The sequence below is a fragment of the Narcine bancroftii genome, chromosome 5 (genome assembly GCF_036971445.1).
Source record: "Narcine bancroftii isolate sNarBan1 chromosome 5, sNarBan1.hap1, whole genome shotgun sequence".
In the NCBI taxonomy this organism is placed as follows: Eukaryota; Metazoa; Chordata; class Chondrichthyes; order Torpediniformes; family Narcinidae; genus Narcine; species Narcine bancroftii.
In genome coordinates, this window is record NC_091473.1 from 242332411 (window position 1) to 242357787 (window position 25377).

Sequence of the window (25377 nt, forward strand, 5' to 3'; positions counted from 1 at the left end):
GCATTTACATTTATGAGGGGGATCAACAGAGTAAATGTAAATGGGATTTTTCCACTGAGGGTAGATGAGATACAAAGCAGGGGACATTAGTTAAGGCTGGAAAGGGCAACGTTTAGGGGGATCATGAGGGAGAACTTCTCACAGTGAGTGATGGGAGTATCAGCTGAAATGGTGAATGTGGGCTCAATTTTAACATTTAGAAGAATTTGGAGAGGTATGTTTGGCTATGGTCTGGGTGCAGGTCAGTGGGACAAGGCAAAGAATAGTTCATCATAGACTAGAAAGGCCAAAGGGGCCTGTTTCTGTGCTGTAATATTCTATGGTTCTATATTAAGTATAGCATTTAACCTGCTCAATTTCTCCAGCATTGTGCTTTTTAAAATTTGTATAATAAACTCTTGATTGTCAGCATGAGTTCAGTGGGGTGAAGGATCTGTTTTCCTGATCCAAGTCTATGACTGGCCTGGGGAGAAGGGGGTTCCTTTGATTAATTAAGCTTCAATGGTGATGGGGAAGTGAAGTCGCTTCATCATTTTGCATTTCCTCAATATAAATGCAATAAAAATTAAGACTGAAGAAGTTGTTTTCTATCCATGTACAGATTGAATATATGGAAAGGCACAGGTGAAGGCCATTGCATGGGCTTTGCGACAAATGCTCTATCATTCTTTCTGTCCTTTGTGCGAACTGGATTATCTCCTCTAGGCAGTCATGGCCAGCGTTATAAATGTCTGTGATTATGTTTCAATAAACACAGCCCATGAAAACTCTGGGACATGGTGGAATCATGGAAAACAGGAGTAATTTACTGCATTTTTTCATTAATTGTTGAAAGTAATAACTGTTTTTCTTTTGCTCTGCCTCTATCCAGATGTCTTATAGAAAGCCCTTTTATACACATTTGGATCGAGCCCATATAGATTTTGGAGGCTTTTTGGTGTATATTATACTAGTGGAAAAGCCACAGTCTGGTACCTTTTAAACATTATTTCCTTTTCTTCCTGTTTGTGTTTTTCTTTCCCCTTATAAAGGATTTGAGTGAAAAATGCTAACGTTTTACATTTCACATTGAAAAATATATGAAGAAAATTATGTAAGTTACTTTCTTTCTGAATTTCACTCCCTAATGTTTCATAGAAAAAGACATAACAGCAGAATGAAATTGCTGTTAGCTCAATGCTGTTACGGCGCCAGCGATCGGGACCAGGATTCTAATCCTGCACTGTCTGTAAGAAGTTTGTATGTTCTCCCCATGTCTGAGTGGGTTTTCACCGGGGACTCCAGTTTCCTCCCACCGTTCAATACATTCTGGGGGTTGTAGGTTAATCAGGTGTAATTGGGGCAGCACAGGCTCGTGGGCCAAAAATGCCTTATTACTGAGAAGTAGGTCTAAATTTAAAATTTATATTTGTTGCATTTCTGATATCCTTTGTATGAAGTGATTTAGAATGGAATAAGCCAACTTTTACTCTCTATGTCATCCACAGCTCAATGGATCAGATTCTTGTCCTTGATTTAGAAGGTTTGTGGTTCAAGCCCCATTGCAAGCATAAAATCAAGGTTAATATTTGGAATGCCACCCCTGAGAAGGTCCTGTATTCCCAGAGGTGCCACCTTTCAGATGAGATCCTCAATCCCATTTTCTCTCAAGTAGACATCAAGGATCATGCTACTGTCCACAGGAAGAGCCCAAGAGTTCTCAGTGAATTCAGTGCAGAAGAAGATGGAATATCATAGGAAATCCCATTCCCAGGTGCCTATGTTTATAGTGATCTATCCACCAGGAAAAACAATGACTCCTCAGTGGAATAGTACTAAGATAGCCCTCACATGGTGATTTGCTCAGAACTCTATGCAAATGGAGAATGCAGGTTCACTAATAAATGTATTTTAGCTAGTCGTTTGAGTTATTTATGTGTGTTGTCACTCATTAGGAGGGCTTTCTTGTTGAACATCAGAGAGGATTAAGGAAAAATATTGTAGGTCCTTGACTCATGGTTGCTTCAATGGACAGTAAAATTGAATGTAAATAGTGTCACACTGGCATCTAATTAATCTTGTCCAATTCCCACCAGGAATTGCACTACATCCATTGGAAATGCTCGTCTTTAATGGAACTTTACAATAAGAGCATGTTTACGATGCACAGCCAAACTATTTTGCCTGCTTATTCTTTAGGTACCTCATCTGCCAAGAACTGAACTGTAAACTCCTTACCTTGAAAGTCAGTGACTTTCAACAGTGTGTGCTTGTAGCACGCGAAGATGCAACCAAGTGATTCCCTTGGAATGGAGGATAACATGCTTCAGTGCTTGTACTGTGGAGTATGAAGTGGCAGAACTAGCCAATGTAAAGCCAATCCTACAGGAGGAGAAGGATGTTGTGAAGAGGCGGGAGGGTAGTTTGAGAGTCGCTACGCTCTTTCTACTGTTTATGCTGACCTCGCACATGTTCCCAACAAGGATTTCCAATGTCACCCAGATCACTGGCATCACTAGGGGGGTGCGGGGGCTGGGGACCACACTGGGTGACACCATCAGAGGGGGTGACACCAAAATGGCTGCCAATAAAATTTTTGTGCAGTGATTATTTTTTATATATAAAACTATCTCTGTAGTTAGTTATAACAAAAAAAACATTTTCATAAGCCTACTTACATGTATCAATATACCTACAATGCTAAAATTCTATGCTAATTTACTTTTTGAACCTTCTAATGCATTTGGCATAGAGCTGTCATTATTACCCAAAGGCAATGACGCTTCAAATCACTTGGTTGCATCTTCGCGTGCTACAAGCACAAGCTGTTGTTTTTGTTGCTGCTATTGGTTTTTTATGCTCACTGATTTTGTCACATTTTCTGGTGTTTTAGCTATAATATTGTGGTAATTAGTATTTGTGGTTTACAAGTAATATGAATACAAAAAAACATTACAAAGGGTTCTGTATGGTCTGGTACAGGAGGAGGTCCATGGGGGGTGGGGTGGGGGGGGTGACACCACGAGTTACCACATTGGGTGACACCAACCCTAGTGACGTCACTGACCAAGATGCTTCTATCTATTTTGTGCAATCATGAGTTGGTGGAACTAAATATTTTTTCAAATCCTTTATTTCTTCATTCACTTGATTGCCTCTTGTAGTGAAATGGTTCATAGTAACGTCAGTGAAAGTCTCGGCGTGCTCCTTGGAATTGACTGCGTAATTTGAGCTTCAATGCTGAGGAGTTGACCTAGAAGAGAACACTAGTGGCTTTGGTTCACTTATCCTGCCATGAGACTGTTGATAAATCTCCAATGCTGGCAGTGTCGTCCCCACCCCCCCCCCACCCCCACCCCACCCCCACCCCACCCCCACCCCACCCCCACCCACCCATGGCTTGATGGAAGGCAAGGCACTGAATGGAGAACAATGGAGGCAGAAGGGAAGCAACCAGGACTTTCCCCAGAGCGACAGTCTGAGGTGGTTCTGGAGCTCGTATCAATTCTCCCCCGGCTAAACCAACAGTGTACCGTCTGCTACCAACCTTTTGGAAACTTCTTGCACTTCCCACCCTCTCTCTTGAACCCTGACCACTCTGTTGCAAATCAATCTTCACCACATGATTTCTATTTAGAAACAGATTGGAGGGGAACAATGGGAGAAGTGTCTGACTGAGTTGAGAGATCTAGGGTGGGATGCATTCTTTAACCCAGAGCAGAAAGGCCATTCAAAAAGCCATTGATCATTTGCATGGTGAATAAAAAAGTATCCGTGTTCGTGGCTTTTGCAATTGTTTGCTGATTATGATCAGAGCAGAACTTGCTCAACAAGTTATTCACCTTGGAGGTTCTCTCCGTTTTTGATAGGAGCCCAGAGGAAGTCAAGGCTTTTAAGTTTTGCTGAAGACAGGCTCAATTTCACATTCTTGTTTAAGAAAGGAAGTTCCAACAGAGTCCATAAAAGAGAATTCCACTGTAATTCTAAATATCATTGCAATGAACACCAGGCATTGACAAGAGGCATATCAGGGTAGGCCTGAGAAATGAATCTAGTGATGCATTATCAAGGTGTTAAGTATGAGAGGCAACTTCAAGCAGAGAGCCATCAGTCCTCTGCTAAAATTTGTCTGGAACATAATACCAAGATATTTTGGCTTTTTTTCTGTCATGCTTAGAGATGCAACTAAATATGAAAACATCTTATTAAACCTAGCCACAGGGAAATCGAACACTTTCCATTCTGGGCAGGCTGGGTCAGGATCAAACATTTTACAGCCAAGACTATAGGCCAATATGGAATAAAACCCTCTCAATGATATTCAATCAAACAGCATAGAATAATAAAGGCCACTTAATACTGTCCTTCCAAAGACTGCCTTGCCAGGTTATTCACAAATCAGCTACAGAATAAATTTCCCTCTTCCCTGCACCTCACCCCCCCCCCCCACCACCATCACCCACCCCCCTCCTCTCCTTCTCCACCCCTCATCAACCTCTCCCAGAACAGAAACAGCACAAAATTGATACAGAGAAAAACTACCTCAAATGCTCATAGAGGAAAGAAATACAAAGAAAAGCTTTTTCCAAACTGTTCAAAGGGAATACTCTCTGGGCAGACATAGCATTGTTTAGCAACAACGTAAAATTCCTATACCAGTCACTATGAAACAGTCCTAGAGTACACAACATAGAATAAGGCTTCTTCTACATTGTCCCAAACCATTCAAGGTTGGATACATCAAGAATTACACTGGACAACAATTTTTTTTTCAAAATGTTTGATCCTGAAAAATAATTGGGGATTATGATAGACAACCTCAAACTGAACACAAAGATAGTTTCAAATTTGCTGTATCACATAGGAATTTTGAGAAATTATGAAAATAACGTTTATTGAATTTGGCATGTTTTATCGGAAAATGATGCTGTCACCTTGCACCTTTAACGGACCTAAAATGTTTTGCTGTTGATTTTTGTTTGTACTGAGCATCTGATGCCTCTCATGCCAGTGTCTAATAATAGTTGGCAAGCCTTGATGGATTTCAGTTACCCTGAAACCGCTTTTCCATGGTCGCAATGTTCTGGTGAAATCTTTTACCACGTTCGTCACTGACTGCACTAAGATCATCAGGGAAGACGACCAAGTGCAAATGCAGAAAATGAATTTTCAATGGTATGTTGCAATTCGTGGCTTTGTATGCTTGAAGTCGACAAAATATTAAAGGAAATCACAGAAATAGGTTATATCTAAAAAATAGTATATCATAGGAACATTTTAAGGTGATTTTCATGATCAGCAGATCAAAATACACCTACAAGTTTTTAGGAAGCAAAATCTTTGTTGTCCACTTATAGATATAAAATAAACATCCCACCTCATTTATGCCCCTCTAATGCTTTGGTCACTTTGAAGAAGAAATTAAGTGCCACTTTATGTTGAATCGTGAAATCAAGTCTGCCTATGTTTTGCATGGTTTCAAAGTTTTAGGGAATCAATCTGCAGAAATGGGATTAAATACAGTTCTGCCTTGATCAAATTTAATGGTGGCAGAGGCCTGAGAGGTGAAATGATACATCCTATGTTTTAAACAAATTACCAGCAGTATTGTTACACCCAATAAGCAGAAAATATAAATGTAAATATCTGAGACTTACAGCTTTCAATTGCTCTGGGGCTTCTCTTATCTCCTCTGCGACTGAACTGAGGAATTAGTGAAATTCCAGCACTTCCAGGTGAAGGCTGCAGGTGAGATGGTGAAAGTGTCAGAAATTCTCCCAAAGCCTTGTGCGAAGCTGTGATTCTGTATTGACGAATGATTTGGAATAGGCTGGGGAGATTCAACAGTGTACGTAAAATGTATCTCATGACATTATCTGAAGTTGATCAAGGGTGTTTGGCTAATACCCTGGGAAATATAACTCAAAAAAAAGATGATTTGTTTTTGGATGGAGTTGATTTGAAGAAATTAATTCCATTTCCTGATATTACCATGAATGCACAACAAAAACGCTGCAATTATTTTCTAACAGAAGTATAACTGCATTTCTACAGTGGGATACATGAAAGTCTGCAGATGCTGTGATTGTAGTCAGCCAACATATCAGACAACATGTTCTCCTCTGCTATTTCCGCCACATATTACATGATCCCACCACTAGACACATACTCTCCTCTCCTCCCCTCTCTGGCTTCTGCAAGGACCACTCCCTCCGTGACTCCTTTGTCCACTCCTCCCTCCCCACCAATTGTCCCTTTGGCACCTACCCCACTGACCGCAGGAGATTCTTGTGCCAACACCTCCTCCCTCACCACCAATTGGGTCTCCACATAGTCCTTCTGAGTGAAGCAACACTTGACTTGTGAATCTGAAGGGGTCATCTACTGCATCTAGTCCTCACGTTCCAGTCTCCTCTACCTCAGAGAGAATGGACGAACCTTGGTTCTGTCCACTGCAATAGCCTGGATCTCCCAGTGGCCAACCATTTCAATTCACTGCCCCATTCCCCTACTGACATGTCTGCCCATGGTCTCATCCACCATCAGACTGAAACTATCCACAAATTGGTGGAACACCACCTCATCTTCTGTCTGGGCACCCTCCAATTGGATGGCATTACCATCAACTTCTCCAGTTTCTGTTAAGATCACCACCCTTCATCTTCTTCCCCCGTCTCCTTTCCTCTAGCTGACTTTCTTCCTGTCTCTGCCTCTTACTTTCTCTTTCTCTCTCTCTCTTCTGTTTTACTTCTGTCTCCTTTCACAGAGCCAAAATAAATTCTTACCTTTCCTCTTATCATATCGAGTTAACATCTTTTGACTGTGTATTCTGTATTCCTCCCTCTCCCTTTCTTTCCCCAGCCTTTTATTCAGATGCTGTGTTTCTTCACTTGGGCCCGCAATATTGGTAATATATTTTTATCTCCTATGGATGCTGCAAAACTGGCTGAGTTCCTCCAGCATTTGTGTATTTTGATTCTACTTGTATGGTGCCTTTCAACAGCCAAAGGCACCTCACAGAGGCATGAGGGGAAATTGACCAAAATAATTTCTATATTGCACTTTTTGGCTCAAAGGAGGGGGATTTTGGTGACATTTGCAACATCCAGAATTCACTGTCATTAATGGCAATGGTAGTGATTAATCCTGATGCTTACAACTCCTTTCACATAAATCAGTGCTGATCAATTCCCCACTCAACCTTCCTAAGCAGTCTTTAATTCAGAAGCTTTAGAAACTGATCTACGATCGTGTCAGCAATCCATGTTTACAGTGCTTGTGCCATAGTCATTGATTCCTGATATAGATCCTTCAGTCCCAATTCCTTGAAGAAGTGATGATGGTCTCTCCTGTGAACTGGTCTTCCTTCCTTTAATAACGATATGTTCTGTGGTAGCTACGAAGTTGAATAAACACCTTATTGTTCATTCTCAGGTGTTACCTCAAATTCTCAGCAGCCTCAAGAGTTACAGCTAAAACTCTATAGATACCCAATGATGAGCTCATTGACTTCATCTACTTGGCGGCCAACTTCCACCCGGACTTCAAATTCACTTGGTCAAACTCAAGCAACACTTTCCCTTTCCTCGATGTCTCTGCCTCCATCTCAGAGGACAAATTCTCGACAGATGTTTTTTATAAACTCAACAACTCACACAGCTGCCCTTTGACTCCACCTCTTCCCACCCTGTTCCCCTATAGGGATTCCATTCCATTCACTCGATTCCTCTCTCCATCACATCTGCACCCACAATAAGGACTTTCATGCCAGTCCTCCTTCTTCAAAAAACATGACCTTCTCCCTACCACCATCCACTCGGAACTCACCCGCATATCCTCCATTACCCTACATCTGCCCTGGCCCACTCCGCCCCTCACACGCAACAAGGACAGGATTCCTCTTGTCCCTCACCTAGCATCCAACACATCTTCCACCACCATTTCCGCCACCTACTATATGATCCCACCCCTAGACACATATTCCTCTCTGCCTTCTGCAGGGACTGCTCCATCTATGACTACCTTGTCCACTCCTCCCTCCCCTCCAATCATCCCCTTGGGACCAAACCCAGTGACCATAGGAGATGCTCAACTTGCACAAACACCTTCTCCCTAAGCACTATTCGGGGCCCCAAACAATCCTTTCAAGTGAAGCAACATTTCACTTGTGAATCTGCAGATGTCATCTACTGCATCCGATGCTCCCGCTGTGGTCTCCTCCACATCGGAGAGACTGGACACAGACTGGGAGATCGCTTTGTTAAGCACCTCGGCTCTGTCCGCTGCAATAGTGTGGATCTCCCAGTGGCCACCCATTTCAATTCTCCATCCCCTTCGCTTGCTGACAATGTCTGTCTATGGTCTCATGTACTGCCAGACTGAGACCATCCCTAATATGGAGGAACAACACCTCATATTCTGGCTGGGCACCCTCCAACCAGATGGCACTCCCCCCCCTCATCTCTCCTTTCCCATCTCCTTTAGCTCAGACAAAATAAATTCTACCTACTCCCTTATCACATCCAATTAACACCTTTTGTTGGTCTGGATTCCTCCCCCATTGTTTGAATTCTGAGACTTTCTGATATTTCCTGCTTCTACCTTCTCTGATTTTTCCTTGAAGAAGGGCTCAGGCCCGAAACATCAGCCATAGATCTTTGTCTCCTATGGATGTTGAATAGACCAGCTGAGTTCCTCCAGCATTCTGGTGCTTTTTCACTACAATCACAGCAGCCTATTGTGTTTCTCTAAGGGTTGCAGCTCACAGCTCATTAAGAGGATTAGTCTCTGGTGCTTTATGTTGGCTGACCTGCTGTGAGATACATGTAACTCACAGTTTGAAAACAGCAACCTGATCCATACACCAACGGGCTTTAACATCCCCAGACTCGATGTCACTAAATCCCTGAGCTGGTAAAACTGATGGTACTGGATTGACTAGATAGTATCACTTGATGCCACTTTACATCCCAAGAAATCTTTTCACACTCTTCTTGTGGCTCAGGTGGCACAGTCGTACAGCTGGTATAGTTGAGGCATCACCGTTCCCGTGACTTGGGTCCAATCTTAAGCTCCTGTGGCCTTGATGTGGAGTTTGCACATTCTCCCTGTCACTGTTGCATTTCCTCTGGGTGTTTGGGTATCCTGCCTCATTCTACAGACTTGCAAGTTGTAAGGTTAATTGACAGGTAGAAGCTTTCACGTGCGTAGTTGAATCGTGGAATCTAGGAGCAGGTTGGGGGGGGTGGAGTTGATGGAAATGTTAGGAGAATAAAATGAGTGGGAGTAGAATTTATGTAAAAAAAGGGAACTTGCTGGTTGATTCAGTGAGCCAACAAGTCTATTTCTGTTCCATATGTCTCTATAATTCTGTCTCATTTTCCTTTGTCAAGTTTAAGGTCTGGTGTTGCCAAGCTCAGCAGTTCAGTATGGCAGTAACCAAGGGAAGTGCCTGTAAATATTTAGCAAATATAAAAAAAAACATCTGGTTTAGGTGAGGGAGGAAAGTTCAAGTGAAATGTCAGGGTAAGTTTTTTTTTTACACAGAGAGTGGTGAGTGCCTGAAATGCATTCATGGTGGTGGAGGAGGCTGGTATAATAGGGAGATTTAAAAGACTCTTAGATATTGAGGGTTATGGGCGTGAGGTAGAGATTGTTGAACTAGGTTTTAAAAATATAAATCATGGGCCAAAGGGCCTGCATTGTGCTGTAATGTCCTATGTTCTAAATTTCTGCATGAATACTGAAGGCCTGAAGATGCTCCCAGAGGCCCAAGTAATCATTCCTAACTGGATGCTGCCATTGAACTCCATCACAGGTCAGGACCTGCTGGAGTTTACCCAGCACTTATATGGGGTAATGTCGCCTTGGATTCTGCAGGTCATCCGCAAGCTGGACGCTAATTTTCAACTAATAAGATAGAAAAACAAGAACAAGATAATTTACTTTTAATTTACTGCAATGTTTTGAATTATTTAAAAGTGTTTTTGAATATCTTTAAGCATCTTAAATCATTTTATATAAACACCTAATATAATTATTACACAAATAATTTGTTATTTTTTAATCAATCTTAATTTTCCTCATGTTGGAGGTTTTTGGATATATTTGCCAGTGCACAAACAATGCGACTGTGAACACCATGAGTAATGTGGATGGCTTAACTTTGCCATCAAAGGTTTCAAAACAGTTCCATGGGACAGTGTTTGCTCTCGAGCACCAAGCGATCCCGTCATAATGAGTCAGCCTGGTTCCTGCATGGACTTGGTCAATAAGATTATCTTTTCCTATGTGACGAGGTAAATGTGGGATATCGCTGCTGTAAGGTAGCAAATTCAACCCTTCCATACTGCACCCCACCCCACCACTTAGCAAAATCTAATTGTGGTGTGTACGTAACCTGATCTTCCATTTTTCCTTCCACCTTGAAATGAAAAAATGGAAAATCAGATTATTATTTGAATGGAAGTAATTACAGCAGGTCTTGGGAGTGTGTATGCATGAATTGCAAAGGATTGGTGTGGAAGTGCAGCTGGCTATTGTTATGGGCAGGGACTTCAAAACCCAAAAGCAATAGAAATTCACCAACACAAATGGTTACTTAAATTAAAGTTACTTTTAATTTTCCTTAAACATAAAAACAGGATCAAACTTTAACTTATCATTAACTTACCTTATCCTAACTTACCCCCTTCTAATTCTAAGCACACGTGCATGTAATGTGTGTATAAGTTCAGAAAACTTCTTTGATTCACAGCCCAATCTCACTTCTCACTCCTCCAAGTTCACTGGTATCAGGCAATTCTTATACTGTGCACAGAATTTAACATTTATGAATCTTCACCAGGTTTTGATGCTTGAAAGGTAAATGGTTACTGCTCAGGAAGGTTCTTGTCGGTTTACAGAAAGAGATTTGTTGTTTGTTGGACACAAACTGATTTCTTCCAATCAACCACTTCAATGTTTTGCCGAAGAAATTTGTCCGATCAGAGTTTTCCTTATGATAAACCTCTTTATTTCAGGTCACCACAGAGTTCCTTTTCTGTTTCCCTTATTTCAAGTGAAATATTATACAGCCAGCCATCTCCTCTTGTATAGACCACAAGGATTTTGAATAGGCTGAAGTCAGAACTTACAACCCATCTTCCAAAATGGGATTTTCCCACAAGCTTGCCAGCTTGTCATATTCCAGTCCCAGTAGAACTGAATTTTATCTCTCTCTCTTAGAGAAAACCACATGACCCTCTTAGAACAGCAAACTGCATTCAATCAGTCCCAATCTTCTGAGTCCAGTTCATCTGTTGCTTTCCAAAACAATAATCCATTACTCCACAGCATGTCCAATTAATACCTACTTGCAAAATCTCTATAGGCATTCTTCAAAGTTTTTACAAAGGCACTTGAGCCTGGATTGTCTGGCTTGAGCAGAGCTCTGGCATTTTAAATGAGATCTGTTTTGAAGTGTTTGTATTTGTGTGTGACCTACATTAAAAAAAAACCTCATAATTTATCTCCTTTAAAACATATGAAAAAATATGAAAAAAACATAATCCATCACACTATTAAGAATGGAATTGGAATGCTGGCCTTCATTGGTAGAGGGATGGAATTTAGGAACAGGGAGGTTATGCTGCAACTGTACAAGATACTAATGAGGCCACATCTGGAATATTGCATGCAGTTCTGGACTCCTTGAGGAAGGATGTATTGGCTTAGGAAGCGGTGCTGTCCTGGTTGATTCCATTGATGAGGGCGGTTAGCCTATTGAGTTGTCTGGGACTGTACTCATAGGAATTTAGAAGCAATTTAGGAGATCTTATAGAAACATATAAAATTATGAAAGGCATAGATTCGAAAAAGCAGATAAGTTATTTCCATCGGTGGAGGAGACTAGAACTAGGGGACTAGATTCAGCGAGGTAGATTTAGGATGGAGTTGAGGAGGGACTGCTTTTACCAGAGGGTGGTAAATTTATGGAATTTATTCCCCATTGAAACAGTGCAGGTAACTTCAGTAAATATATTTAATACAAGGTTGGATAGATTTTTACAAAGTAGCGGAATTAAGATATATGGGGAAAAGATACGTAGGTGGAGAAAGCCTATGATCAGATCAGCCATGAATGGCAGAGTAGGCTCGACAGGAGGCATGGCCGACTGCTCCTATCTCTTATGTTCTTATAGAGTGAGAATGTCCAGAAGGGGAGGTACAATAGAGTTCTGACCGATCCCTACTACAAAATGATGGATGATGTTATGCATGATTCATGATTCATGATTCATTAATGGTTATCTCAGGCTTATCAACTTCTGATCATCCCCATTGCCCTTTGAATACTAGCTCAGAATGGGTTGTGAATACTTCCCAGACCAGCAAAACCTCATCTCATGAAAGTAATTTGAAGTGTGAGTGTGGCTATGAGGACTGAGCAGTGAGAAGTCATGCAGCATGTGTGCCAAATTCAGTATCTACTGTTCCACTGTCCTCACAACACCAGCTTTAATCTTTCTAGCAATATTATTTTCAAGGCCTTAGTTTTGTATCATGTCCCAATGGCAATTGAACTGGGATAGCAAAAGGTTGCAAAAGAGCCCCATTTCAATCAGGCAGTGTGTTCATAATGACTTGAACTTGAGCTGAAAGTTACTGGAAAGTCTCCGTGTGTTGTTCGTGCAAAAAACAGTAGAGCAACAAATCGAAATGAAACTGCATCATTGAATTGCAACCTTGCTGAAAGATTGTCTTTGCCTGTCACTCCAATTAGAGTCATCCAGTTCAGCATCTGGAATCGTGCAGCAAAGACAAAATTGTTTAGTCTACTATACTGTATATTCAGTGAATTCTCAATTAAGCCACATATCTGGGACTTAGGATGGCATGTTGCAAGGCTGAAAATTATTTAGAATGTGCATGAGTCTTTTTATCGGGGATAAAGTTAATCATTAATTGAAGCAGTGCTCAATCTCTTTTTTTCACCCCATTCTGCCACTATTACTCCTTGCTCTGTCCAACCATCACTTTCTCAGTTGACCATATCCCACTCTACACATTGACCTTCCAACTGATATCTTCAGAATTCTGAAATTAAGACTTATGCAATGAATTCCAAACATTGTGGAGCTGCTCTCCTCTTTCAGACACCTTTCAATAACTCAGACTTGGCATCAAATGATTCATCTGCCAGTACAGAAATTGAGTTTGGTGAGAAAAGCAAAGGAAATCCTAATATGTCTTTACAACATGATGTTTTATCGGCCAGTAAGTTTGACTTCGGTGGTGGGGAAGGTTATGGAAGGTATTCTTTGAGATAGTATATATGCATATCTGGATGGGCAGGGATTGATTAGGGGCACCCAGCATGGGTTTGTAAAAGGAAAGTCATGTTTGACAAACCTTGTTGAGTTTTTTGAGGAAGTGACAAAAAAGGTGGATGAACCCTCCCCTCACCACAGGAAGTCCTCACCCCTACAAAATACCCAAGTCTGTGTAACCCTTCCTTCCCTTACAACCTCCATTCTTATTAACTCCTTGTGCTGAAACAAGATCTTTATTTCAAAATATTCAATGCACGTTGATCATAAAAAAAAAGGCAATCTTAAAAAAGTGTCAGAGCATTTTGAACGCAAGTTAAACATGTCTCCAACAAGGATGTTTTTGGAAACTTGCTGATGGTAAAAGGATTAAATGCTCAAATTATCAAGGGTTAGGTGGTCAGGCCAGTGAATTTTAAGTATTTTAAAAACCTTTTTCTTTCCCCAGGGTTCTAGTGAACCGGTGCGGACTTGAAAGGCCAACATGGCCTGCTTCTGCTCTGTAAATGGTTATATGGTTATATGATTAAGGTAGAGTGGTGGATGTGATCTATTTGGATTTTAGTATGGCTTTTGATAAAGTTCTGCATGGAAGGTTAACAAGGAAGGTTCAGTCACTAGGAATTAGTAGAAAGATTATGACATGGGTTCAGAGGTGGCTGGGAGATAGACAACAGAGAGTCATAGTGGACAACTGTATGTCAGGTTGGAAGCCTATGACAAGCGGGGTGCCTCAGGGATCAGTGCTGGGTGCCTGTTGTTTCTCATTTATATTAATGATTTCATCCACTGAGACAGAGGTGCACCAAAGAAGAGGTACAAGGACTGCCTAAAGAAATCTCTTGATGCCTGCCACATTGACCACCGCCAGTGGGCTGATATTGCCTCAAACCATGCATCTTGGCGCCTCACAGTTCGGCGGGCAGCAACCTCCTTTGAAGAAGACCGCAGAGCCCACCTCACTGCCAAAAGACAAAGGAGGAAAAACCCAACACCCAACCCCAACCAACCAATTTTCCCTTGCAACCGCTGCAACCGTGTCTGCCTGTCCCGCATCGGACTTGTCAGCCACAAAAAAAATAACCAGAATAGAACATAAACAGTTAAAGGGAGGGTATTGAGGCACACAGAGGAGCAAAGGGACCTGGAGGTTATGGTACAGAGTTCACTGAAGGTGGATTGCCAATGTAGACAGGGTGGTTAAGAAGGCATATGGTATGCTGGCCTTATTAAACCATAATATAAAGTATCAGAGCTGGGAGGTGATGCTGCAGCTGTTTAAGGCATTGGTGAGGCCATGTTTGGAGTACTGTGCTCAGTTCTGGTTTCCAAATTATAGAAAGGATATAGATAATGTGGAGAGGGTGCAGAGAAGGTTTACAAGGATGTTGCCTGTCTTACAGCATCTGGATTACAGGGAGAGATTAAGGAGTCTGGGACTTTATGCATTGGAGTGTAGACGACTGAGACGGGACTTGATAGAGGTATTTAAAATTATGAAAGGAATAAATAGACTACTCATCAACAGACTCTTTCCCCTGAGGGCAGGGGAGGTTGGAATAAGAGGCCATGAGTTAAAGGTAAGGGGCAACACTCTAGGAGAAATATTAGAGGTGACTTTTTCACTCAGCTAGTGGTGGCAGAATGGAATGAACTTCCGAATGAGATAGTTGAGTCAGGGTCCCTTCTGTCACTTAAGAGCAGGTTGCTTGTGTACACGGAGGTGAGGGGGTTGGAGGGTTATTGGTGGTGAGCGGGAGGTTTGAGCTAGTGGAGTTGTTCTAGTGAACCGGTGTGGACTCGAAAGGCCGACATGGCCTGTTTCCGTCCTGTAAATGGTTCTATGGTTATTGTAAAACTGAATCACAATCATAGAAAAACTCTACCAATGTTAAGTACTTTCCAACAGCTGTTTCTGGTCTTTTTCCCAACCACCTGGTGCACTATGTGATTTTATTTTTCCATCTTCTTACCTTCTCTGTTGGAAAAGAAATCCACATCATGTCCATCCATATATGTGGTACACAATTATTTTCTCATTCCCCTTTTCCAACCTTTCCAGATTGAAATCTAAGACTTGCCATGCCATTTATCTCTACTTAACCAACTCATACTTTTCAATTTTCCACCATCTATAGTCACTCATCTGCAACCTTTCTATCATTGTTAGGTGCTTAATGGAATCAAATACTGTGCTGGTAGTTTCAATTACTAATACTAGTAAGGTTTAAAGAATTAGCAACAACTGCATCATCTATCGTGCTTGGATAATTGGATAACATATCTACTGGATATGATATCAACTGAACGTGAACGGTGAACTGAAAGCAAATGAAGAAAGCTGGGTGGGCAGTCCTCTACCATGTTTTGAAATGCGTCGTAGTCTAACCCAAAGTTCACTGTTCGAGGGAGATAGCCAGCCTTATAATGAAAAGGCAGATGTATTTTCATATGGGATTATTCTGTGTGAAATTATAGCCCAGGTACAAGCTGACCCTGACTATCTCCCTTGAACAGTGAACTGGCAAGAGTGCAGACCATAAAATTCTTTGATGTCCATTTAAAGGACAACATATCCGAGACACCCAATGCCTTCTCATTAGTCATGAAGGTGTAGCTGTGTCTACATTTCCTAAGGAGGTTCAGGAGAGCAAGGCTACTGGCCCCCATCTTGACAATGTTTTACAGGCTTCATCATTGCACGGTATGGATCAGAAGTCAATGCAGAGAATCATCAAAATGACCGAGATGATTACTTGGGTCTCCCTTTCCTCTATTGATGACGTTTACTGCTTAAATAGGGCTCAAGGAATTATAGATCTGTTCCATCCAACACATGATATCTCTAACCCTCTACCATCAAGAAAAATGTACAGGAGCATTAAAGTCTGGACAGCCAGACTAGGAAATAGCTCCTTCCTGCAGGCTGTGAGATTGATGACACAAAATACCTGTTACTGAGCAAATCATCCCAAAATATTTATAGATATTTATTTTAAATTATATATTTATGCATATATGTGATTATTATGTACTGTGTATTTTGTGTGTATGTGTCTGGAGAAACACTATTTTGTCAGGTTGCATGCATACATTCAGGTGATAAACTTGAATTTGAACTTGAACTATTCAGATGTATTCAGTTCAGGATACAAAAATTATCTGGCCATTAAAATAAATTTACATTGAGTATAATAAAGATCTCCATACTCATGAATAAGGATCTCCTATTATATAAATAACTCATGTTTGAATACAAACAGAAAGTCTGCAGGTTTGTCAACAATGAACAGGAAAATGTGGCAGAATGGAATTATCCAATGACATTAAAAATAGTGTAAAAATCCAGGTAGGATCACATGTTGATTTATTGTTGTGAGATTATTTTGTATAACTTTCTATCACGGCAATAAATGGTAAGGAATGGAAGATACAGGAAGGTACCGAGTCTTGGGGGTGTAGTTGGATGATTTTCATTGTGCTCCATCTTTAGTTGATGGTTTATTCATGGATATTGAAGATTAAGTTGTAGCCATTCTCCCTCAATAATTGAAGAGAGTTGACTTGCATAATAATGTTTATTGTGCAGATTTAAAATTAGAACAAAAGAACTTTCATTTATGCATCACCTTGAATACACCATTTAGAATATGTTATGCATTAATTGTTTTCAGGAAGTCATTTTGCTGTCAGTGAAATCATACTGACATCAATGAACTTTGTTTTAGTAGTATGGAATAAGGAAAGCTGATTAAGACATTGGTGAAGCCAAATTTGGAGTATTATGTGCACTTTTGGTCACCTAACTACAAGAAAGATATCAACAAGATAGAAAGAGTGCAGAGAACATTTACTAGGATGTTGCCCAGACTTTAGGAACTGAGTAGCAGGAAAAGGTTAAACAGATTAGGACTTTATTCCCTGAAGTTTAGAAGAATGAGTGGAGTTTTGATAGAGGTAATTAAATTCGTGAGGGTAATAGACAGAATAAATGTAGATAGATTTCTTCCACTGAGGGTAGGTGAGATACAAACTAAAGGACATTGGTTAAGGTGAAAGGGGAAGAGTTTTGGGGAAACTTCCTCACACAAAGAGTGATGGAAAAGTGGAATGAGCTGCCCACAGAAGTGATGAATGCGGGCTCAATTTTAACATTTAAGAATAATTTGGAGAGGTACATGGATAGGATAGGTTTGGAGGGCTATGGACTGGGTGCAGGTCGGTGGGACTAGGCAAAAAAATGATTCAGCACAGACTAGAAGGGCCAAAGGGGCCTGTTTCTCTGCTGTAATGTTCTATAATTCTATGATTGTTCAGGCACCAGCAGAATTTTCCCAGACAACTTCCAGCAGTGAGTTGGGATTTTTGTGGGCCAATGGAGACCCAAGGTGTTGTGATCTCATAGTGTGTACTCAAACTACAGCTTTCCCTTAGATTTCAGATTTAGTACATACATGATATCACATACAACTCTGAGATTCTTTTTCCAGAGGGTGAGGCAGAATTACCACTTATTGGTTGTGCAAAAAAAAACCTGTACACAATGTGCACATGACACAAATAAAGAAATGTAAACAAACAGACTGTACAATACACAGAGAAAAAAAAATCGATAAAGTGCAAAAGTAAGAGCCCTTAAATGAGTTCCTAATTGAATTTGTTGCTGAGGAGTCTGATGGTGGAGGGGTAGCAGTTGTTCCTGAACCTGATGGTGGTGTGAGTCTTGTGACACCTGTACCTCTTTTTTGATGTAGCCTTTTCAAAAGTGCAGCATCCCCTCACTCCTGACCCTCTGACAATGCAGCCTCTGGTCAGTGTGTCCGATGACACTGCAGTGTTCCCACTTCACTACTTCTCCGGCAGTGGAGGATTCCAGTAGTAGCAACTTTGCAGTCTACTTTTAGCGCACCTGCCCACCCCCAGCAAACCACGCTACCTGATAGTACAGCTTTCCCTCTGACTGTGTTAAATTCTATCAAGGCAATGCACTCTCAATGCCGGCTCATCAACAATATACCTCCGTACTCGTAGTTTTAGCCCCAATACTGCGTTCAAATTCAGTCGACGTGGTAACTTTGTAATTTGGATGCAATACCGTTACCAAGCTGACACAAGTTAGTTCATGAAGCAGGAGAAGCAACAATGGGGGCTTTCTTCTCAGACAACTTTAAACTTGTTTAGTTAGCTAAATGTCATGCCTTTGTATTGTGTAGAACAGCACTCTCCTTTGAAGTCTAGAATAATTTCCTGTAACTTTTTTTTCCTGCAGTGATTTAGGGAATATACCTCATGTAGTGGTAACAATAGTTCTATGAAACCTGTTATTAATATATTCAATGAAGAAAATTCAGCTAATGCTGCAAAATAATATTTTTCCTTCTAATTCTAGTTCTCATCCTGGTGAACTTTCCTGATTTCTTTCGCATATGTTGGGCAATGACTTTCCTTTACCCATTGCTGCTACAATGTTGGGCTAAGTTATGCATTGCATGGCAGGGTTTTGCTTGCAATGTACGAAAGGCTTCACTTACAAAAAGGACCTTAACGAAATAGAGCCAATTTCTCTAACGTTTAAATGATATTTTTTTTTAAACATGATAAACCAACTGAAGATATTTTATGCAAGAAATAGTGTCATTTATATCATGTTTTACTCAGGGCATCACAAGGTTCTCTGCAGCTGATGAAATACTTTTGAAGTGCAGTTATTTGTTACATGAATGAGGAGTGTCAGCAACCACAATTTGACCCCAAACCGCAGATTGAAGGACTGGGACCAAAGGCTTGGTTGAAGACAACATGTTGGAGAACAAAAGTTCAGCAACAAAAGCCCAGGGACTTTGAACTTACTCAGCCAAAGACACATCTTGGCACCTAAGGCTTTCTGGTCATGTCAGAGGTCGGGACCTGGAACTTGGGATGCCCGTGATTTGATCAGGAGTCTTTTTGGCTGCAGAGGCTGTGGGAGTACTGGACATGAATCCACAGACAATTAGTGTCTCTGAAGGGACTCTCTTTTGTTTCTTTTACTCCTATTGTTAGGGGTGCCATGCAGTACTGATGGTGATTCTTTGTTTACCTTACAACAGGCAAAAGTTGGAAGTATATATTGCATGTTACACTTTTATATATTACTAGCAGGATACCTGGCATTGCCTTGGAAATAAAACACTTGGGTTTGGCATTGTTCCTCAGATTCCTGCTGCCTGCTCCTTGTTTATCTGGAGGCCTGAGCACTGAGGCGGGCCTGGTGTTACTGTTCTGTTTCCCGCTGCCTGCTCCTTGCATGCCTGGAAGCAACAAGAGTGAGGTGAGACTGATGTTCTTCTGTTGTCTCTGGGCTGTTAAGAGCTTCTGCCAAGGGGAGTTTGTTGCTTTGCTTTTTTGGGGCCCATATTGAACTGGGTTTGGCCATTTGTTTTTAATCTGAATGTACATTGATAAACAGCACTGTAATTAATTGAGGTGTCCCTGGTGCAAGCTCAATTTTTTTGGAACTTTTGAACTTCATTTGACCTTAAAGGTAAAATTCAATGTTGACATGACGTTCAGTATCATGTTACCCCTATTGAATCTCCTTGGACATTTCTAGAGTGCTCCAAATTGATTTGCATGGAAAACAGACAAGCAAACATGGATATATATTTAGATTACTTGACAATAAAAGAAAACTTGAACTTGATCTCCAATGGTAGGGTTTGTAAAGTAGGAATGAGCAAAAAGGCCAGCATTAAAGAGGAACAGTGATTTTGGAGGGAAGGAGGAGACTTCCTATGGCAGAGGAATAGCTCTCAGAATATTATAAAGAACAAAATTCAACTTTAGGAGAGATAGAACAGGAAGCGGATAAGCACTCCAATGTAAAAATGCACAGAAATGCTGGAGGAACTCAGCTGGTTTTGCAGCATCCAGAGGAGATAAAGGTATATGGAGTACCAACATTTTAGGCCTGAGCCATTCTTCAAGGAATAAGCAAAGAACCAGAAGGCATCAAAATAAAAACTGAAGGCTGGCCAAGGTGGGGGGCAGGGTGGTGCCCGAACCATCAAAAGGAGTTATTTGGATATGATAAGGGGAGTTTGTTACTATTTTATGAATCCATTACAGTTGACAACGGCTAGGAAATTTGATATTGCCTGATTTGCTTTACTGTGGAGTTGACTTTTATTCCCTTTAAATATTGGGATAATTATTCAAATTTTACCTCTTCCACCTCTGAATTTTGCATCAGCTTTCTCTTCTGCATGCCTACACGATTTATTAACCATTAAATCAGAAAACTGACCTCTCAATTATAAAACAATTTTTTTTTCTCTCCACTATTTGCCAGTGAATCCTGCTGCCACTGAGATCATTAATCAAAAGAGATTGCTGTGAGCAGTCAGACTGACAGTCCAAGGGTTTGGCTTTTGATGACATAAGTGGAAAAGATCAGCACAGCATGTGAGTGTAAAGTATCCTGTGTACAGTTCAAGACATATATTAAGGCTCCCCAACAATGCTTTTGTAATAACAAGAGACCCATTACTTGTCAGTACCTTAAATGTGTGTTGTTCATCACCTAGCATGAAAAATCACATTAAATAGCATTCTTTTAATCTAGTTGTTGACAGCCCAGATTCCATACCAGCCAGGTATTGCTGGCTAGTTGAGCGTAAATGTATTTATCTGATCTGACAAGTATTTTGTAGTATTCAAGATACTGGAGATTAAAGATATGGAGATGATATATGACAAGGATTGCTTGCTTACTGCAAGCCTGTTTGCAGAGATTCAAATGACTTACTGTTGCTACTGTGTATTTTTATCCGGTTTCAACATCACTTAAAAGGGAAGATGAAAATAGCTAAAAGCAGTGAATATATTTGCAAGCAAATTCTCAGCTTCTGAATTTTATTTGGTTCAATTAAAATTATTTGGCTTAGCAGTTGGATGTACTGATCTGTTTGGATCTGAACAGGGCATATTTGTCCATTTTGGAATGTCTCATTTCAACTGGGCAGCAGTAGCAATCGTTAATATCCTTGAGTCAAGGAGAGAAGAGACTACTGTTGTGGCCTTCTCCTCATCGGAGAGACAGGGTATATGGAGTACCAACATGGGCAGGGTGATTGCTTTGCCGAGTGCCTTCGCTCTGTTTGCGTCAGTGGCCAACCATAGCAATTCTGTGCCACACTCCTGCACGGATATGTCTGTTCATGGCCTCATGTACTGTCAAAACAAGACCACCGTAAATTTGAGGACCAACACCTAATATTCCGCCTTGGCCCTCTCCAGCTGGATGGCATTAATGTCGACCTCCAGTTTCTGCTAGACTAATTCCCGTTCTTCCTTTCTCTTCTCCATTCCTTGGTCTTCTTTCCACAAGCTCTCCACCCACTTCCCTTTGCATTCACAGAGTCATCCTCCTTCCTTTTGTTTGCGGGTGTGACCTCCCTCCTTTATCCACCTATTACCCCCTGCCTGTGGGACTGTGTTCATCCCCCTAACCCTCCCCCACCTCATATTTTGTCCATACCTTGTTGAAGGGTTCAAGCCCGTAACTTTGTTTATGTATTTTTAACTTTGCTCTATAAAGTCACCAAGACACAAGAGAAACTTGTCCGTGAACTACTCTTTGCAGACAATGCCGCTTTAGTTGCCCATTCAGAGCCAGCTCTTCAGCGCTTGACGTCCTGTTTTGCGGAAACTGCCAAAATGTTTGGCCTGGAAGTCAGCCTGAAGAAAACTGAGGTCCTCCATCAGCCAGCTCCCCACCATGACTACCAGCCCCCCCACATCTCCATTGGGCACACAAAACTCAAAACGGTCAACCAGTTTACCTATTTGCACCATTTCATCAGATGCAAGGATCGACAACGAGATAGACAACAGACTCGCCAAGGCAAATAGCGCCTTTGGAAGACTACACAAAAGAGTCTGGAAAAACAACCAACTGAAAAACCTCACAAAGATAAGCGTATACAGAGCCGTTGTCATACCCACACTCCTGTTCGGCTCCGAATCATGGGTCCTCTACTGGAGGAGATTCCTAGAACTCTTCCACCAGCGTTGTCTCCGCTCCATCCTCAACATTCACTGGAGCGCTTTCATCCCTAACGTCGAAGTACTCGAGATGGCAGAGGTTGACAGCATCGAGTCCACGCTGCTGAAGATCCAGCTGCGCTGGGTGGGTCACGTCTCCAGGATGGAGGACCATCGCCTTCCCAAGATCGTGTTATATGGCGAGCTCTCCACTGGCCACCGTGACAGAGGTGCACCAAAGAAAAGGTACAAGGACTGCCTAAAGAAATCTCTTGGTGCCTGCCACATTGACCACCGCCAGTGGGCTGATCTCGCCTCAAACCGTGCATCTTGGCGCCTCACAGTTCGGCAGGCAGCAACCTCCTTTGAAGAAGACCGCAGAGCCCACCTCACTGACAAAAGACAAAGGAGGAAAAACCCAACACCCAACCCCAACCCACCAATTTTTCCCTGCAACCGCTGCAACCGTGTCTGCCTGTCCCGCATCGGACTTGTCAGCCACAAACGAGCCTGCAGCTGACGTGGACATTTACCCCCTCCATAAATCTTCGTCCGCAAAGCCAAGCCAAAGAAGAATAAAGTACACTGACTGACCCGTTGATTTTCTCTAGCATTGTGGATTTTACCTCAACCACGGCGTCTGCAGATTTTCATGTTTTACTCCAATAATTCAAGCTTGATTTATAACTGCCAACCTCACTGACCTTAGAGGTAACATCATGCATTGCCAAGCAGTGTTCCCTCTAAGTGCACACAGCCACATATGCGTGCGCACACAGGCCGTTTTGCGCAGGTTTGTGTGCACAAACAGATTGCTTGTGCAGGCGTGCACGCACACAGCTTAGAGGGAACACTGTCATGCCAAGTCATCAGATAACCAGCTACTTGGATGAGATGCATGAGTGGTTGAATACAAGAGAAGAAAACAGCAAGAGAAAATAGGCCTCCTTAGGTACGAAAAGCTGCCATGCTCTTCCAGATTATCACCTTGATGGATCATTGCAATATTAAAAATGCAAAAATGAAATGTCTCCACGATCTTCAGTGTGCATTAGTTCCCAACACCAATTGGATATCAGTTTGCATGTTACAGGTGTGTGAATTTTGCTTGAATAAACACAATTTTATCAAATAATTTTTCACCAGAACAGAATGGGACAAAAATTGAGCTTAATGGAACTAATCTCTCCCAACATACTCAGGGGATCATACAGAAAGCTCTTGAAACAGAGAATGTATGAGAGTGGAAGTGGAGTGAGTGGTGGTGAATTATAATTGAGGGATTGAAAGCAAGATTTCAAAATGCAAGAATTTTATTAAAATAGGCTACATGCTATTTTGTCCTCTAGCTGTCACTATCTATTTTCAAAACTTCTTTAATGAACCAAGATTTATATAAATATAACAGAGGGACCATAAACTTGAAATGGCACTAATTTATCCCAGATTACAAACAAATAAAGAATACACGTTTCTTGAAGTCGACTTTCTTTATTTTCCGCCAGACACAAACAGCACAAAGCCAAACACTCTGATCTTCTCATTGGCTCACTGCCACCAGGTGATTCTGATGCTTTCTCTCTCCCCCTCCTGCATCCAAGATCCATTACCCATAAACTGATGCTTAACACATCAGTGCATGCACGCTATTACTCCAGCTCATCGCTTTGCTTATGTCATAAGCGGCGACCGGCATAGTTCCTGACGCAGGTAAGTACCCGACCATGATAATCGACACCTCGGCCTCCAACCATGCAAGGAGGCAACTGATTGGAACTGTCCCCCTACGTAACGGTTCAGAGGGCTGACAGTTCAGCCCGATTTTGTACGATACTGTAAGACACAGTTCAACTAGTAAGGGTGCAACTGGCCCTCTGACTCTGGCCCCGATGCAGAACATATAAGCTGGCTTCAACCTGTCGATGGAAACCGCGTCAGCTTTTCCTTCCTACTGATCACACGAGTGGGGTCGTACAACCTGAAAAGAACCATTGTAAATGGGCTGAAGTGGTTTGCAAATCGCATCATGCTGAAGGACACATGAAAACAGCATTGTAAATTATTTGGTACAGTTTGACCTCCTTAGCTGCTCTTGTAAGGGGTTTAATCGTCGTCACCATATACTTTAAATTAGAAGGACCTGTGAACTCATGGGGTCACTGTTTGTAACGGCACTGATTTAACCCAGCTTACAGTCAATCACTTCTTTCAGTGTACATGAAGTCGACATTCTTTATTTCTTCAGACACAAATTTGCACTTCCCAAACACCACCAAGGTAAATCCCTGTAACCTTCTCATTGGCTCACCGCCACACGGATGATTCTGATGCTCTCACTCTCCTCCTCCTGTGTCTGAGATGCATCACCTGAGTACTGACACTTAATACACCAGCGCATGTACCCTATTACTCCCACAGGCCACCGCCTATATCAGCAGCGGTGAGCAGCACCGCTCCCGACGTAGGTAAGTAGGCGGCTGCGACCAACGTCCTTTTTTATTGTATTACATCTATATGCTGAATGAATATATCTATAATATGGAATAGTAAACTAGCCCAGGATCATATTCCTCTATTTCTTTGATCTGACCTGACTAGAAATACTGTTTAATACATTTATTAATCAATGTGAAGAACAAAGAGTACACAAATTGGTCATTTACATTTCACTTCGCCTCAGGTGCTCTCATTGGCGACTGAAAAAAAGAAACTTAAGGATGATTCCCACTTTCACACATTTTCTGTTAAACTTTGAAATTATCTTTAGTTGTAATAAATGTGTTTCAATATGTAAATTTGCTTGGCAAATTTATTGTACCATGCAAGTTTGGATCATTTGTCCTGAAGTATTGATTCCGAGACTACCAGGAGGGCTGTCTAACTGTAAGTAGTAGCCTAAAACAAACCAAAGACTGAATAACTTTGAATATGGTTAAAGTGTCAAACTGCTCAAACTCTTTAAACTATGCAATGTGGATAATTTACACTTGCCATATAGATGGAAGGTAAGGTTAAAAACTATATTAATTATTCTGATTTTCCATCGAGAGCCAATTAGCCTCAT